The sequence below is a fragment of the Pelophylax lessonae genome (genome assembly GCF_965119305.1).
Source record: "Pelophylax lessonae genome assembly, chromosome: 10".
NCBI classification, from domain to species: Eukaryota; Metazoa; Chordata; class Amphibia; order Anura; family Ranidae; genus Pelophylax; species Pelophylax lessonae.
In genome coordinates this window covers 21,874,869-21,892,368 of record NC_138777.1, presented here as the reverse complement: position 1 = coordinate 21,892,368, position 17,500 = coordinate 21,874,869, and the positions used below count along the sequence as shown (strand labels likewise).

At 45.9% G+C, this 17,500-nt stretch overlaps 1 protein-coding gene across 2 annotated transcripts in view; it reads left to right on the top strand.

Moving 5' to 3' along the window:
* The window catches only part of OSBPL5 (oxysterol binding protein like 5), a 210,302-nt gene that overhangs the window by 5,346 nt on the left and 187,456 nt on the right, over window positions 1-17,500 (top strand). The window contains exon 1 of one of the 2 annotated variants that reach the window (XM_082270306.1): window positions 13,564-13,651. The exons of the other annotated variant lie outside the window; for it this stretch is intronic. The gene's annotated coding sequence lies outside the window, so the exon portion shown is untranslated. Of the gene's footprint in view, window positions 1-13,563; window positions 13,652-17,500 lie in introns of those variants that run through there. 2 annotated transcript variants of the gene reach the window in all.

Sequence of the window (17,500 nt, the reverse complement as noted above, 5' to 3'; positions counted from 1 at the left end):
AACCAATCAATTTACACTTATTTGGATTTTTTTTTACCAATAATATGTAGCAGAAAAAAAATTGGCCTAAAATAATGAAAAAAGTTGATTTTTAAATGTTTTCTTTTTTGGGAATGTCATAAAGCAGAATGTGAAAAATATTGTTTTTTTTTTCAGAATTGTCGCTCTTTTTTGTTTATAGCGGCAAATAGCGCACAGGAGATCAAATACCACCAAAAGAAAGCTCTATTTGTGGGGGAAAAAAGGACATTCATTTTATTTGGGTACAGCGTCGCATGACTGCGCCATTGTCCATTAAAGTAACGCACTGTCCTATCGCAAAAAATGGCCTGGTCATTAAGGGGGCAAATACTTCCAGAAGTGGTTAAGGGCCAATTCACACTGCTTTTCCGTGAAATCGCCGAGAAGCCTGAACGATTCGCCGATCAGGCTGCTCTGCATTGCTGCTACGATAGGGGGCAGTGTGATGCATGATTAATCGCATCGCACAGCTCCCTGGTTTTTTTTTTATTATTTTTTTCTAACCTTATTTGAAGTGTACAACACTTAGAGCCCATTCACACTGCCGCGACTTGTCAGGCGACTTGTCAGCCTGACAAGTCGCAGTCGGTCGCGGTCCATTGAGTAGTACAGGACCCGTTCTATTAGGAGTGACACAAGTCGCTCCGACTTAGAAAAAGGGTCCTGTACTACTTTGGGGGCGACCTCGGAGCGACTTGCATAGACTTCCATTATGTGAAGTCCCTGCAAGTCGCGCCGAAGTCGCGGTGCACAGCGGTGCACGCGACTTCACAGGTCGCCCCCCGAAAGTCGTGTCGCCTCAGTGTGAACCGGCTCTTACACTTCATTCACTGTAACTTCAGGCAGTGCGATGCGCTGGACGGCTGGACATTGCAGTGCGATTTGGCCCGCTGCGCTGCGATAAAATGCAGCATGTCTACATTTTATCGCAGCACATGCTACATTGCAGTGAGAATGGGAAATATAGGAAACAATTGTTTTCTGTGTGTCGCTGCAGTGACACACACTGAAGTCTGTCACTGTCACGTCTGTCACTGCATATAGTGGGAATTGGCCCTTGGGCGTCATGGCCTATGTGCATTTATGGGCATTTATGCATCTGGTGTCAAAGTATAACTAAAGGCAAAAGTTTTTCCTAGTTTTGGAACTCCAAACAAGTAAACTAGAATTTTTTTTTAACAAACTGCCATTGTCGGTTGCTGGTTAACCACTTGCCGACCGTTTTACTGCGACAGGCTGGCTCGGCTGTGCGAACCGACGTAGCACTACGTAGGTCGCGTGCGTGATGCTTGGGGGCACCCCCACTAGGCAGCAGGGACACCGATGCATGGGGCAGACGGCACAGATTGCTCCCGGCCACCCGCGATCGCTCCCCGCTAAGAGAGAAGGACGGTCAGCTGTTGTAAACACAGCCAACCGTTCTTCCCTCTGAAATGTCTAAACAGTGTTAATTTTGGCAGCAAATTTCAATTTAGTTTTAGTCTTAGTCTTAGGACTAAAATGGCATTTTAGTTTTAGTCCTATTTTAGTCTTCTGCAAGTGTTTTAGTTTTAGTCGTATTTAGTCGACTAAAACTCCAGTATATTTTAGTCGACTAAAACGCCCTACATTTTAGTCGACTAAAACTCATTTTAGTCATCTATAATCAAATGGGTGTAGTTCAATTGTAATTTGTAATGCATTATTTAGGCATTTCTCTACAATTTCCAAACTCATTATATACTACTGCTGGTCCTGGAGTGAAAAATATAATATGTTATTATTTATGCTTTGAGCATGCACCAGTGTTAATTTTTGGCAGCAAATTTCAATTTAGTTTTAGTTATAGTCTTTTGACTAAAATGCCATTTTAGTTTTAGTCGTATTTTAGTCATCTGAATTGTGTTAGTCGACGAAAACGTTTTAGTCGGTTTTAGTCGACGAAATTAACACTGTGTCTAAAGGCTTTATTTCACAATGCATGTTACTGTGTGAGTTCTGCAAGGGCCATCCTAACAAGGCGGCGTTACTCTGGGAGAGAGACCTGGGACCAATGACAGGTGACCAATGGGAGGAGGCATATCAGGCTGGGGTAACCCGTTCCTTTAATGTGACCCAGAAGCTCTCTGAATTATATATTCTCTTGGCACGCTGTGGTCACTCTGCATTGAAAGGGGGGCACGCTTTGGTCACTCTGCATTTAAAGGGGGCATGCTGTGTTCACTCTGCATAGAAATGGGGCACGCTGTGGTCACTCTGCATTGAAAGGGGGCACGTTGTGGTCACTCTGCATTGAAAGGGGGCACGCTGTGGTCACTCTGCATTTAAGGGGGCATGCTGTGGTCACTCTGCATAGAAATGGGGCACGCTGTGGTCACTCTGCATTGAAAGGGGGCACGTTGTGGTCACTCTGCATTGAATGGGGGCACGTTGTGGTCACTCTGCATTGAAAGGGGGCACGCTGTGGTCACTCTGCATTTAAGGGGGCATGCTGTGGTCACTCTGCATAGAAATGGGGCACGCTGTGGTCACTCTGCATTGAAAGGGGGCACGTTGTGGTCACTCTGCATTGAAAGGGGGCACGCTGTGGTCACTCTGCATAGAAATGGGGCACGCTGTGGTCACTCTGCATTGAAAGGGGGCACGTTGTGGTCACTCTGCATTGAAAGGGGGCACGCTGTGGTCACTCTGCATTGAAAGGGGGCATGCTGTGGTCACTCTGCATTTAAGGGGGCACGCTGTGGTCACTCTGCATAGAAATGGGGCACGCTGTGGTCACTCTGCATTGAAAGGGGGCACGCTGTGGTCACTCTGCATTGAAAGGGGGCATGCTGTGGTCACTCTGCATTTAAGGGGGCACGCTGTGGTCACTCTGCATAGAAATGGGGCACGCTGTGGTCACTCTGCATTGAAAGGGGGCACGCTGTGGTCACTCTGCATTTAAGGGGGCACGCTGTGGTCACTCTGCATTGAAAGGGGGCACGCTTATGAGATATTTTATGAGGGCGTGTTTAGGGGCAGAGCAGGGTAGGGTTTGGGTGGGGCAACAAGTGGCGAGTAACTCTAAAGGCCTGGCTAGTAGCTCATGACTTGAAATTTTGAGCCCTGCCCTAAGGCGTTACAAGATGGGATATGGCACGGAACCAAACCACCATAGATCGCCCCTGCCAGTGTCATTATTACAGTGACAGTGCATATTTTTAGCACTGATTACTGTAGTAATGTCACTGGAACCCCCAAAAGTGTCAAAAATGTCAGTTAGGTGTCCGATCTGTCCGCCGCAATGTCACAGTCCCGCTAAAAAATGCAGATCGCCGCCATTACTAATAAAAAAATATAAAAATAAATAAAAATTAAATAAATCTTTCCCCTAGTATGTAGACACCATAACTTTTGTGCAAACCAATCAAAATACGCTTATTGGGATTTTTTTTAACCAAAAATATGTAGCAGAATAAAAATTGGCGTAAAATTTTAAAAACATTTGATTTTTACATTTTTTTTTGGTAATGTTATATAGCAGAATGTTAATTTTGTTTTTTGTTTTTAGAATTGTCGTTCTTTTTTTCTTTATAGCTCTAAAAATTAAAATCTCAGAGGTGATCAAATACCACCAAAAGAAAGCTCTATTAGTGGGAAAAAAAGGACGTCAATTTTATTTGGGTACAGCCGCGCAATTGTCTGTTAAAGTATTGCAGTGCCGAATCGCAAAATATGGCCTGGTCATTAAGGGGGGGAGGGGGGGTAAAACCTTTCCAATTCAGAAGTGGTTAAAAAAATAATGTATTCATGTGTTAATGAAACAGATCTGCGTTTTTTTGTGCCTTTTATCTGTCTGCTGTTCTGCTATAAACAAATTCTTTCAGAATTGTACACTGATAAAAGCACCAAACAAAAATGTCATTATTATTCTAGATTCAGTGAACAGGAACGGGGTGACTGCTATTAAAGAATGGCTAAAGGATAATTATACAAAAGATCAGCGATCCTTAAAGCGGTAGTAAACCTGAACCCCAAAATGTCTTTATTCACTACTTGGGTCTGACTTACATGCGACTTGAGTGCTATAAAGGAGCCAGCACCCACCCGCATCCTTAACAACCAGTAAACACATGGTTGTTAAGGAGCCGGAACCCACCTGGGTCTGGTACGGATTTTAACAGTAACCCCATGCCAATTTTTTTTTCTTTTAAAAGGCATGTGGTCCCCCACCCCCCCCCAAAAAAAAAAAAAAAAATCCATACTAGACCCTTATCCAAGCATGCAGTTCGGCAAGCTAGGAAAGGGGAAGGGTGGGTGAGCACCCCCCCTCCTGACCCATACCAGAACCATACCAGGCCACATGCCCTCCAGATGGGGGGGGGGGGGGGGATGATTTGCGCCATGTTGATGAGGACAAGGGCCTCTTCCCCACAACCCTGGCCCAGTGGTTGTGGTTCCCCCCCAAAAAAAAAACCATACTAGACCCTTATCCAAGCATGCAGTTCGGCAAGCTAGGAAAGTGGAGGGATGGGTGAGCATCCCCCCCCCCTCCTGAACCATACCAGAACCATACCAGGCCACATGACCTCCACATGGGGGGGGATGATTTGCGCCATGTTGATGAGGACAAGGGCCTCTTCCCCACAACCCTAGCCCGGTGGTTGTGGTCCCCCCCCCAAAAAAAAAAAATCCATACTAGACCCTTATCCAAGCACGCAGTTCGGCAAGCTAGGAAAGCGGAGGGATGGGTGAGCACCCCCCTCCTGAACCATACCAGAACCATACCAGGCCACATGCCCTCCACATGGGGGGGATGATTTGCGCCATGTTGATGAGGACAAGGGCCTCTTCCATAAAACCCTGGCCCGGTGGTTGTGGTTCCCCCCCCCCCCCCAAAAAAAAATCCATACTAGTCCCTTATCCAAGCATGCAGTTCGGCAAGCTAGGAAAGGGGAGGGATGGGTGAGCACCCCCCCCCCTCCTGAACCATACCAGGCCATATGCCCTCCACATGGGGGGGGGGGGGATGATTTGCGCTATGTTGATGAGGACAAGGGCCTCTTCCCCACAACCTTGGCCCGGTGGTTGTGGAGGGTGTCTACCCAGTATCTGGAAGCCCACTTCAATAAGGGGACCCCCAGATCCCAGCCCCCCTATGTGAATATAAAGTAAATAAAAACAAATTTTACAAGTCCTTTATTCACAATAAATGCCGGCTGCTGACCTGACAAAAAAAAAAAGGTCCGCACCCAACGCTGGCTCCTGTCGACACACAGCTCCGCTTCGTAGATGCCACTAAATAAACTAAGGGGCGGGGCCCATCTTTTTTTTTATTTTTTTATGGGGGTCGGAGGATCGGTGGTAATCAAGATTAATAATGGATCTACACCTGATAGACAATTATTTTATTTTTTTTTTACACTGCCTTCTGTCTTTATTTACACTACTCTTTTTTTGGTGAATAAATACTATGTACCCCATACTCATTCACATAGGGGGGGCAGCCTGATTCCGGTATGAACGCTGTTTTTTTTTTATTTATTTATTTATTTTTTTGTGCTCCTTAAAATCTGTACCAGACCTAAGGGGCCTGATATGGATTGGGTGGGGGCTGCCACAAAGTTTTTTTTTTTTTTCTAATGCTGGCATTTTTTTGTTTACATTCAGCTGTCAGCAGGGAATTCCGCTGACAGCTGATGAGTCATCGGTTGTTAAAGTGGTTGTAAAGTCATTCTGTGCATTAAGATAAAAAGCCTTCTGTGTGCAGCAGCCCCCCTCAGCCCCTCTAATACATACCTGAGCTCATCTCGATCCAGCAATGTCCACAAATGCCTCGCTCGTTTGGAACTATCTCCTGATTGGCTGAGACACGCAGCAGCGCCATTGGCTCCCACTGCTGTCAAGCAAACTCAGTTAGCTAATGAGGAGAGAGAGGGGCGGTGCTGAACCGCAGCTCCGTGTCTGAATGGATACACTGAGCTGCAGCTCGGCTTGGGTGCCCCCAATTGCCCATCTGGTTAAAAAGTTGTCCCTGGGACAGGAAGTGAGATATAATCTCTCTAAAGGGGTCCCAGGCAGTAGAAAACCCAGCTGGGGTTCTAATCCTCCCCCAAATCTAAAAAAAAAAAAAAAAAAAAATGCCATTCCATACAAATTAACATGTGAAAGCTTCTCTGAGCTCAGTGATTGGGTAACTCAACAGGAGGGAGGGGCAAGGAGCACAGAAGAGGGACCAGAGAAGAGGAGGATCCGGGCTGCTCTGGGAAAAACCAACTGTATAGAGGAGGTAAGTATCATTTTTATACTATTTAACCACTTTAGCCCCGGAGGATTTGGCTGCTCAATGACCAGGCCCTATTTTGTGATTCGGCACTGCTTGACTTTAACGGACAATTGCGCGGTCGTGCTATACGCTGTACCTAAACTAAATTGATGTTCTTTTTTTCCCACAAATAGAGCTTTCTTTTGGTGGTATTTGATCACCTGTGCGACTTTTATTTTTTGCGCTATAAACAAAAAAAGAGTGACAATTTTGAAAAAATAACAATATTTTCACATTCTTTTATATGAAATTTTCAAAAAGAAAAATTCAAAAATCAAATTTTTTTAACATTTTCGGCCAATTTGTTTTCTGCTATATATTTTTGGAGAAAAAAAATAGCAAAAAGCGTATTTTGATTGGTTTGCGCAAAAGTTATTGCGTTTACTAACTACGGGACAGATTTATGTCATTTTTACAGTTTTTTTTTTTTTTTACTAGTAATGGCGGCGATCTGCGTTTTTTTTAGCGTGACTGCGACATTGCGGTGGACAAATCGGACCCCTAACTGACATTTTTGACACTTTTGGGGGTACCAGTGACATTACTACAGTAATCAGTGCTAAAAATATGCACTGTTACTGTAATAATGACACTGGCAGGGAAGGGGTTAACCCTGCTGGTGATTAAGGGGTTAAATGTGTCCCTAGGGGCGTGATTTTAACTGTCAGGGGGCGTGGTTTGTGAACTGATCACAGAGACATGCAATCCTATATAGCAGGATCACATAGCCTCTGTGATTACTTTAGTGAGAATGACAGACGGTTGTGTTTACATCAGCAGTCTGTCCTTCTCTCTCAGCTGCGGGAGATTGGCCATCGGAGCCGCCTGTCACAGGCACTGGCCCCCACGGTTGACGAGCAGGGGCAGGAGCGTGCCGCCCGGCGACGTGCGCTCGCCCCCTAGAGTTTCCTGAGCGAGCGACATAGTACTACGTCGGTTTGCCCAGGAGCGGCTGCCTGCCGCAGTAAATCTGCAGTGGGCGGTCATGTAGTGGTTAATAAAAAGAAAACCCCAAAACTTTACAATCACTTTAAGGATGCTGCTGCTGCCCGCTTCTTAACAAACCACTAATTACCATTTTTTAACAACCCCGGAGCCGCCCGCTATTTAACCATAAGTCGCATCAAAGTAGCATTAAAGCGAAGTTCCGGCCACAAAATCATGCCTTTAGATTTTATGGCATCCGCTTCCTTATCGTTACCTGAGCAAGAATTGGATATTCCCGGCTTTTTTTTTTTTTTTACTTACCTTATTACAGAGGATAATATACTCAGCTTTACATCCACTTCCTCGGCCGCGGCCCGCGTCGTCACTTCCTGTCCCGCAATGCATCCTGGGAGCTCTTACTCATCGCTCCCAGGATGCAATGGGCAGTGACGAAGGCGGCCGGCCGCTCCTCTCATCGCGTTATTTCCAAACAGGAAATGACGCGATGATAGGCATCCCTATACTATGCCGATTGCATAGTACTGGGCATGCGCGAGATTTTGCGCTGCATTCGCCGGCCCCTCTCCTTCTCGAACCAGGAAGCAGGGCATTCATTAACACAGCGGCTTCAGGGGAACCAGGACAAAGATGGCGGCGCTCAGGAGACTTTTTATAAAGTAAGATTTTCTAATTGCCAATCGATTATTATACTGTAAAAATCAGGATTAGTTGATGTATGAAGGGGGATGACAGTTTGGGAGGTATTGATAAAAAAAAAAACGATTCTGTGGCTGGAACTCCGCTTTAAAAAGCCACCAGAAGCAGCATTAAGGTCGCAATGTAAAATCGCACTGGAAATCACATGACTTTGAAGTCACACAAGTGTGAATGGAGCCTTACTGGCCAGGTCCCCTTAAACATAAGGGAAAGTCTAAAAAAAGAAAACTAATGCAGTCATCACATCTACGAATTAGTATGCTGCAATATAATAAATGTTGGCTTTTTGGTTTAATACTGATTTAAGTAAGAAAAGTGAAATCACAAACTCCGGAGGAAATCAGCCGTCTCTGAAAGATGAGGAATGACTCATTCCATGACTAGGAAGCCCATTTAATGATCTTGTGGGAGTCAGTCAGTATACAGCGGCCGTGTATGACAGCGGCATCCTTTGCACCATTCATGTACTCACAGATTACAATCCACTTCATAATTACATCACAAGGTCAGAACAACCTTCGCATGACTCACCGCCGGAAACCCAATCACTGAGCTCAGAGAAGCTTTCACATGTTAATTTGTATGTAATGGCATTTTATTTTTCTTTCTAGATTTGGGGGAGGATTGGAACCCCTGCTGGGTTTTCTACTGCCTGGGACCCCTTTAGAGAGATTTGATCTCACTTCCTGTCCCAGGGACAACCTTTTACCAGACAGGCAATGAAGGAAACTCTGAGGTACCTAAGCCTGGATGCAGGCTTGAGCATGTTTGTGTGATTCTGGGGCTTTTTTTTTTTTTTTATTACGTTTTTTTAAATTTTGTTTTTCATTTTTCAGGTGTTTGAGGAGACTCTTATGTAAGCGGATACTCTGAGTAGAGGGAGGTTCTGATGTAAGGGGGGGGGGGGGCTTGATTGGGACTGTGATGTAAGCGTGTGCTCTGATGGGAACCCTGATGTAAGGGGGGGGCTCTGATGTCAGGGGGGAATTTGATGTAGGTGGGGACTTTGATGTAAGGGAGGACTCTGATGTCAGGGGGGAATTTGATGTAGGTGGGGTATTTGATGTAAGGGGGGACTCTGATGCCAGGGGGGAATTTGATGTAGGTGAGGACTTTGATGTAAGTGTGGACTCTGATGTCAGGGGGGATTTGATGTAGGTGGGGACTTTGATGTAAGGGGGGACTCTGATGTCAGGGGGGATTTGATGTGGGTGGGTACTTTGATATAAGGGGAAATCTGATTGTAAATTGGGCCCAATTGCTTGATAAAAAAAATGTGGTGTGCTTAATGTGCAATAGTGAAGAGCGGGCATGTTTTTCATTATGCCAGGGGCATGCTAGGATTGTAAAAGACATGGGGCACCTATGGTCAGCGCAAGCATAAATGTAATGCAGCATAAATGTACGAGCAGTTGGGGGCTCTGTTTTTAGAATTGAATCCCCTTGTGCCTCCCCTGCAGCACTCAAGGTCAGTGGGAGGGGAGAGAAGGAGAAGCTGGTAGCTGCAGGGGAGCCACAGGGGATCAGTACTGTGGGGAGGGCACATAGGGACGGACGGGAAGCATTTTGGAGCACAGGTAGATTGACAGCAGCTCCTCCATATGTGCAATGTGTGTTAGAGCACAGTGTGCCCTGCCCCCCTCAGGGCCCATGTCAGAGGAGTAACTAGATATTCAGGGCCCCAGTGCAAGAAAACCATGATGAGCCCGAAACCCTTCCCACTGATCCCGAGGCCCTTTACAGAGTTCCCCCCTACTTCAGAGTCCACACAGTTCCCCCTTAGATTTGAGTTCCACTTTACAGTACATAAGAGTCCGCAGGGTTCTTCTTTACAGTGCAAGGGAAACGCTCTGTATCCTGATGTAAAGGGGAACTCTGTGGACTGTGATGTAAAGGGAAATGCTGTGGACCCTGATGTAAAGGGAAACTCTGTGTACTTTGATGTAAAGGGAAATGCTGTGGACCCTGATGTAAAGGGGAACTCTGTGGACTGTGATGTAAAGGGTAATGCAGTGGACCCTGATGTAAAGTAAAACTCTATGGACTGTGATGTAAAGGGAAATGCTGTGGACCCTGATCTAAAGGGAAACTCTGTGGACTGTGATGTAAAGGGAAATGCTGTGGACTCTGGTGTAAAGGGGAACTGTGTGGACTGTGATGTAAAGGAAAATGCTGTGGACCCTGATGTAAAGGGAAACTCTGTGGACTATGGTGTAGAGGGAAATGCTGTGGGCCCTGATGTAAAGGGAAACTCTCTGGACTGTGATGTAAAGGGAAATGCTGTGGACTCTGGTGTAAAGGGAAATGCTGTGGACTCTGGTGTAAAGGAGAACTGTGTGGACTGTGATGTAAAGGGAAATGCTGTCGACACTAGTGTAAAGGAGAACTGTGTGGGCTGTGATGTAAAGGGAAATGCTGTGAACTCTGGTGTAAAGGGAAACTCTGTAGACTGTGATGTAAAGGGAAATGTTGTGGACTCTAGTGTAAAGGAGAACCATGTGGACTGTGATGTAAAGGGAAAGTCTGTGGACTCTGGTGTAAAGGGAAACTCTGTGTACTGTGATGTAAAGGGAAATGCTGTGGACCCTGATGTAAAGAGAAACTCTGTGGACTGTGATGTAAAGGGAAATGCTGTGGACTCTGGTGTAAAGGGGAACTGTGAAGACTGTGATGTAAAGGGAAATGTTGTGGACCCTGATATAAAGGGAAACTCTGTAGAATGTGATGTAAAGGGAAATGCTGTGGACCCTGATGTAAAGGGGAACTTTGTGGACTGTGGTGTAAAGGGAAATGCTGTGGACCCTGATGTAAAGTAAAACTCTGCGGACTGTGATGTAAAGGCAAATGCTGTGGACCCTGATGTAACGGGAAACTCTGTGGACTGTGATGTAAAGGAAAATGCTGTGGACTCTGGTGTAAAGGGGAACTGTGGGGACTGTGATGTAAAGGGATATGTTGTGGACTCTAGTGTAAAGGAGAACTGTGTGGACTGTGATGTAAAGGGAACTGCTGTGGACTCTGGTGTAAAGGGGAACTGTGTGGACTGTGATGTAAAGGGAAATGCTGTGGACTCTGGTGTAAAGGGAAACTCTGTGGACTGTGATGTAAAGGGAAATGCTGTGGACTCTGGTGTAAAGGGAAACTCTGTGGACTGTGATGTAAAGCGAAATGCTGTGGACTCTGGTGTAAAGGGAAATGCTGTGGACCCTGGTGTAAATGGGAACTCTGTGGACTGTGATGTAAAGGGAAATGCTGTGGACCCTGATGTAAAGGGGAACTCTGTGGACTGTGATGTAAAGGAAAATGCTGTGGACTCTGGTGTCAAAGGGAACTGTGTGGACTGTGATGTAAAAGGAAATGCTGTGGACACTAGTGTAAAGGAGAACTGTGTGGATTGTGATATAAGGGGAAATGCTGTGGACTCTGGTGTAAAGGGAAACTGTGGACTGTGATGTAAAGGGAAATGCTGTGGACTCTGGTGTAAAGGGGAACTGTGGGGACTGTGATGTAAAGGGAAATGATGTGGACTCCGGTGTAAAGGGAAATGTTGTGGACCCTGGTGTAAAGCAGAATTCGGCAGTCCACTGGTTAGGTGAATTTGAAAGCGACTGCAAGGAAGGGGAGGGGGAGGAGGAAGCCTGCCCCCCCCCCCCCCCCCCATAGTGGCAAACTTCAGGGCCAGCTCGCCAGTGTGACCTTTGCAAAGCTGGTAGTCTTGCCAGTGGCCCGTGTGCATGGAAGATACGTCACTGGATATAAGGAGGTACTCTGATCTAAGGGGGGACTCTGATGTAAGGGGGACTCTGATAAGCTCGTTTATTTGGAATTTCTTTGCTTTGTTTCACTTATGTTTTTTTTTTTTCTGTTGCTTTGAACTATATCATGCAGATTACAAAAACTTCAAAACAAAATGTATTTATTTATTTAAATTGAATTTGTTAATTTATAAAATAAACAATGTGGCCTTTATACTGTGAAGTTTGGAGATCCGTGTTTTAACCACTTGCCGACCGCCGCAAGTACATATACTGCGGCGGTCAGCCCCTCACAGGCAGAGTGACGTATGGGTACGTCACTAGCCTGTAAGGCTCTGGGGAGCGAGCCCGCGCCGCCGGCGGGCGCTCCCGCTCCCGCGTAGTCACGGATCCCCCCCGCGCGTGTGACCGGCGGACCCGATGTCCGCCGGTCACTCAGCGATCGTCGGGGGAGAGGGAGAAAGTCAGGCGGCTAATGTAAACAAGCCACCTGTCATTCTCCCCTGTGTAGAAACTGTGATCACACGGTTCTACTATGTAGGACCGTTGATCACTGTTTCTACAGCTCAAGCCACAGCCAATCACAGTTAGAATCACGCCCCTAGGGACACACACAGCCCCTCCCTCTCAAATAAAGTTAACCCCTTCACTGCCAGTGTATTTTTACAGTAACAGTGCATATGTATAGCACTGATTACTGTAGAAATGTCACTAGTAACCCCAAAAGTGTCAAAAAATGTCAGTCAAGGGTCCGATCTGTCCGCCGAAATGTCGCAGTTCCGCAAAAAAAATCGCAGATCGCCGCCATTACGCGTTAAAAAAAAAAAAAAACAACAAAAATCTTTCCCTTTGTTAGTAAACGCGATAACTTTTACGCAAACCAATCAAAATACACTTTTTGCGATTTTTTTTTACCAAACATATGTAGCATAAAACAAATTGGCCGAAAATGTTAAAAAATTTTGATTTTTACTTTTTTTTGGTGAATTTCATATAAAAAAATGTGAAAAATATTGTTATTTTTGCAAAATTGACGCTCTTTTTTTGTTTATAGCGCATGATCAAAAAATCGCACAGGTGATCAAATACCACCAAAAGAAAGCTCTGTTTGTGGGAAAAAAAGGACGTCAAATTCGTTTAGGTACAGCGTCGCACGACCGCGCAATTGTCCGTTAAATTCACGCAGTGCCGAATCGCAAAATACCCCCTGGTCTTTTAGCAGCCAAATCCTCCGGGGCTTAAGTGGTTAAAGAAAATCTGTCCCCTGCGGTCGATGTGTATGTTTATACTCATTGAAACTTTGCTGAGATCTGAATGCACCATACATACAGCATGAAGTATCAGTGGAAAATCCATCTGATCTGCAGATCTCCGGTATCTACTCCTCCAATGAGCGCAGTTCATGACACCCGGAGCCTGAAGGGGAAAACGACCAATTAAATCCTTCGTTCCAGCGCAGGTTATGGAATGCCGCTAAAATCTGGAAACATTCCGTGAAAGTCTTCTCCCTCCATTCCCCCCGGATCGCCTCCCTTGTTTTGATGCTTCTATGAAGTTGCAAGGTTTTGTTTTCTCCGGTCTATTTTCCTCGCTCGCAGTCGTTGTTTTGTTGAATGCGTTCACCGGGGAATTGGGGGGGGGGGGCGGAGAGCGGAGAGCGGTGGAAATGTGAGATTACACGGGAATTATTACACTCACTGATGAAATCTTTGCTGCGTCTTACATATTCACAACGATGTGGCAGCGGAGGATCCGCGCGTCCTCCTGGTATTGGACGCTGAGAAGAATGAGGCCCATCACAGGGCAGGTGGACATGCTTAGAGGGTGACTCCACCCAGAACTGATGTATCAGGTTTGCATTGTTGCTGGTAAGGTTAAACACACGCTGGCTTCTTCGGATCAGGAATTGGGCGCTGGTATTTCTCATGCTGCTTTTTGGCGACACAAGGTAAGTACCAACTTTTTAGGGACCTAACTTGCTGCCTAATATATCCCACCCACTTCCAGGTGCAAGCATCACAAGATAATCAATGCAGGTCAAGGTACATGCTTTGGCCAATCACAAGCATTGCATTGTGGCGGGTGAATTTCCCACGAACGGCCACATTTGTTCGTTGTTCGGCAAACGAATGAACACCCGATGTTCGAGTCGAACTTACTTTCGACTCAAACTCGAAGCTCATCTATTTACACACTCTTCAGCTACTTGCTTGCAACATAAAATTTCCAGGACCAGCTGGCACACTGTTAGGTGATCTGACAATTGGGCTCAGTCAGATTGGTAGCAAATGCCCTTTATAGGCAGGGACCAGGGTCCCCTTGGTTGTGTAGAAAAGTCCTAGTGCCCAGCTGTCCTCCTGTGGCTACTGATCCCAGTACCACCTCTTCAGGCACTGCCAGCCCAACTGGCTGCATCTGCCCCTCTCTCTAGCCCTTCTGACTAATCTTCCACAGTCCTCCCAGACTGACTCTGCAATGCATCCATCCCGGACTGCTCTCACCCAGTCCTCTCAGGCTGCCTCTCAGTCCTCACTCACCAGCCCACCTGGCTGTCGTCTCTCTGGAGGTCTCCCAGATTTGCTCTCTGGCTCCTGCTGTCCTCACACTTGTTCCCATGCCACTGGACAGGACTCCTCCTTGGGATATTAGAGGATCCTTCCTGCACCTAAGCTCCCAGACCCAAGGTCACCCCCTTTCCCTGGACTAGAGGGTTACTCTCAAAGGCCCACCAACAGCCTCCTAACACTCCACCTCCAACTTTCACCCAAACTCTCCTACCCTACTGGGCTGACCCTGAGTATTTGAGGTGACCTACCCCCTGCCAACCCATCTGTTGGGGATTGGTCAATGACCTCATGAATACTCCAGGCAGCTCCTCCTAACCTCCCCTCCCATTCTTCTGGAAGTTTCCAGCAAGTTCCAGAAGTTGGGGGAGGTACCAGAGATGCTGCCTGATAAGTCATACCAGCCCTCCCTGGATCACTCACCCGACCCAGATTAAACACAGGCTTGGCTGCCAACCAAGCCAAAACATTTGACCGACACTAAAAAAGTCTTAAAACTACCTAATCTAGCACACTAGAGGGTGCTACATAAATCCTGGTGTTTGTGCAGTTCCTCGCTTTGGCCCCTGCTGCAGCCTCTCACCTTAGACTTGCTACAAAGTTACAATATACAGTCTTATTAGTGGGGGAGGGGAGACTGAGGAAATGCTTCCCCCTTCCTGCAGCAGACTGACCTTATCTCTGCCTAGGCAAAGTCACTGGACTGAATCTGGGACTGCACTGTCACTCCCAGTGGAAGGGGAATCATGTGACTGCTGTGACAATCACAGTGATAACATAATCAGAAAGCAATACTGATTTCAAGGGACTGTCCTTATTTGGAACAAAGTCCCTCTGTCCCTCTTTCCTCCTCATTTGTCCCTCATTTTGGCCTGATCTATATAGTTGTATATAAAATGCGCATTTTATTTTTCAAAAAAATGTTTCCTAGTGCTAAAAAGTGCTAAAATTCTAAATTGCTAAACTTGTAAATTTCAAAAGCTAGTATGAAGGTATAACAAACAAACAAACAAAGAGCTGGGGGGGGGGCACACCCTGAATGTGCATTTCTAAAGCTGGTGCAGCTATGAACCAAGCGACATGCATATTTACAGAGAATAGCGCACACATGCAAAATAAATGACTATCAAATATAAAGGCAAAAAATGGGGATTTGGTCCCACCATATGGCCATATCTTGCTCAAGCCCACCACTACGTCAAAGTACCCCATTATCAGTGGGTCCTACACTATCCATATAAAGAAGGATGAATCCAACCTCTCACCATTGGAGATACTTATCCTTACTGGGAGAGATGTGCGACTGCACTATAAGGGACTTCTCCTATATCTGCTTACTAGTGGACACTGATAGAGTACAGGTGTGGGAGGGTGGGGTGCTCAAACCCAGAAGTCTGGCCAGACCGAATACATAACAAATAAAGAGCTGGGGGGTCACACCCTGAACATGCATTTCTAAAGGAATAGTAGAGGTAAAAAAAAGCACTTGTGGGTTTAACCACTTCTGGACCGGAAGATTTACCTCCCTCCATGACCAGGCCATTTTTTGTGATTCGGCACTGCGTTATTTTAACAGACAATTGCACGGTCGTGCAGCGCTGTACCTAAATAAAATTGATAAAAAGAATAATTAGCTGGCGCTCTGGTCTGATGTGGTGGGGTCGATATAAAAGTGTAATAAATGACCATAAAGGGGGGATAAAAGGAGAGAAAGGGGGTTACCTAAATGGCATAACAAAAGGGTAAGCAGAGTCCATCAGGTGAGGGAACACTGGAGATGATGAAACTGAATGATGAATCTTTATCTGCAGACAAAGGGCAAGCTCCACCACACAGGAAGAACAGTTCTGTGGATAATGCAAAAAAAGAGAAACAGGCGAAGCGCCTCTAAGTGCAGTACATTTATTAGAATCAAGGCACACAAGTAATGGCAACTCACAGGATAGTGAATACAAGTAGGCTCAGTCTGGAGTCAGTCGGTGAGCGTACAGTCCAAAACCCAAATCCGGGAGAGGGGGAAGATGATCTGGCCGATAGATGGAGGCGGAGGACAGGATGTGCCAGCTACTGTCTTCCGGGACCGGCTGATCCCCTCGTTGCGGACTCGTAGCAGGCTGGAACGCAGCGTCTGCCGCGTGACGTCAACAGGGTCAAGAGGACACACGATGCGTTTCAGAGCATGCGCAAGGCTCGTACGGAGCATGCGCGCTCTTTTTTCAAGTGTTTCAGTAGCTGGAACATTCTGTCCTCCGCCTCCATCTATCGGCCAGATCATCTCCCCCCTCTCCCGGATTTGGGTTTTGGACTGTACGCTCACCGACTGACTCCAGACTGAGCCTACTTGTATTCACTATCCTGTGAGTTGCCATTACTTGTGTGCCTTGATTCTAATAAACGTACTGCACTTAGAGGCGCTTCGCCTGTTACTCTTTTTTTTTCTAAATAAAATTGATGTCCTTTTTTTCTCACAAATAGAGCTTTATTTTGGTGGTATTTGATCACCTCGGTGGTTTTTATTTTTTGTGCTATAAACAAAAAAGTGACACAATTCTGAAAAAAAATGTATATATATTTCACATTTTGCTATATAACATTCCCATTAAAAAAAAGTAAATTGGATCATGATTTGCTGGGGTTTTTTTTGCCTTCCTCTGGATCAACTGCGGATATAGGATTGTGTATATGGGATTGTATGGTTGGGTTTTCTTTACTGTTTTTTGTTTTTTATTGGTTGATCCAGATGGACTTGTGTTTTTTTTCAACCTAACTATGTGACTGCGCACTTTGCAAGTGCAGTTGCTCCAGAGCTTAGTAAATGAGCAGAAGCTCTGCTGACTTCCATCATCCAATCATGTGAAAGCAAAAATGATGTTTATTTCTATTCCTCGCTGTGATTGGGTATTTTTTGCAAAGTGAAGCTTTACCTCATTTACTAAGCTCTGGAGCAATTGCGCTTGGCAAAGTGCACAGTCTATTTGCCTTTAGTAAATCAACCCCAATAAGGTGAAGAGCTTTATAGATGATAATGGTGACTAGTTCTCTTGCGCGGTTAGCACGCTGCGATTCTGCGTTGTTTTAGCGCACATAGAATGATCGGTGTGATCGGGGCCTTGGTGTGAACCTGGAGGGGGCAGTGAGCAGCAGCACAAGGAAAGTGAATAGCATCCTCTCCTCCTCATCCTCTCTGCTTACATCACAGCAGAGCCTCCGCCGCCGTGCTCTCTCTCCTCTCA